This window comes from Toxotes jaculatrix, chromosome 22, assembly GCF_017976425.1.
Source record: "Toxotes jaculatrix isolate fToxJac2 chromosome 22, fToxJac2.pri, whole genome shotgun sequence".
Lineage (NCBI taxonomy): Eukaryota > Metazoa > Chordata > Actinopteri > Toxotidae > Toxotes > Toxotes jaculatrix.
Window position 1 is genome coordinate 17181392 of NC_054415.1, and position 858 is coordinate 17182249.

Here is an 858-nt window from a genome sequence, read left to right on the forward strand (position 1 = left end):
TCCAGAAAGTAGTTAGGAGCACGTTTCAGACCATTTGGAGTCGATTGGTAGTGATTTTGCGAGATGTTTTTTCAAAATCATATATGGAGATCTACATGCAATAAGTAGCCATCAACATGAAAATGACTAATGACATAATAATGGAATCTTTAGTTGTGTTAGGGTTAGGGTTAGGGTTAGGGTTAGGTTAAGGGGTAGGGTTTTAGGGTTAGGGTTAGGGTTAGGGTTAGGGAAAGGAGGGTTAGGGTTAGGGTTAGGGTTAGGGTTAGGGGTTAGGGGTTAGGGTTAGGGTTAGGGGTTAGGTCGAGGGGTTGGTGCCTGTCTCCAATTGGAGACAGGTGGTGCTCTGGCCATCCCCCAGCCAACTGTCCGCAAATCCTGACCCTTGGTTCGCTGACGGGTTAGGGTTAGGTTAAGGGGATGAAAACCACCTATCGTCGCCCCCGACGATAACTTCAAAGGTGCATATCTCGGGAACGGAAGGTCGTAGAGACATGAAACCACCTTGTACCCCCCTATTTTCGGGTACGGGCTTTCCATTGGTACCACCCTCGAGCCTGTACAACGTTCGAGTCCGGAGATATGGGCGAAATAAAGTTTGTTTTTCCTGTATCTCCGGACAGGAAGGTCGTAGAGAGTCGTGGGTGGTACCGTTGGATGCAGAATGGTCGAATTATATTAGACGAACGTGGTTTCCAAGTGTCTAGGAGGGTTAGGGTTAGGGTTAGGGTTAGGGTTAGGGTTAGGGTTAGGTTAAGGGGATGAAAACCACCTATCGTCGCCCCCGACGATAACTTCAAAGGTGCATATCTCGGGAACGGAAGGTCGTAGAGACATGAAACCACCTTGTACCCCCCT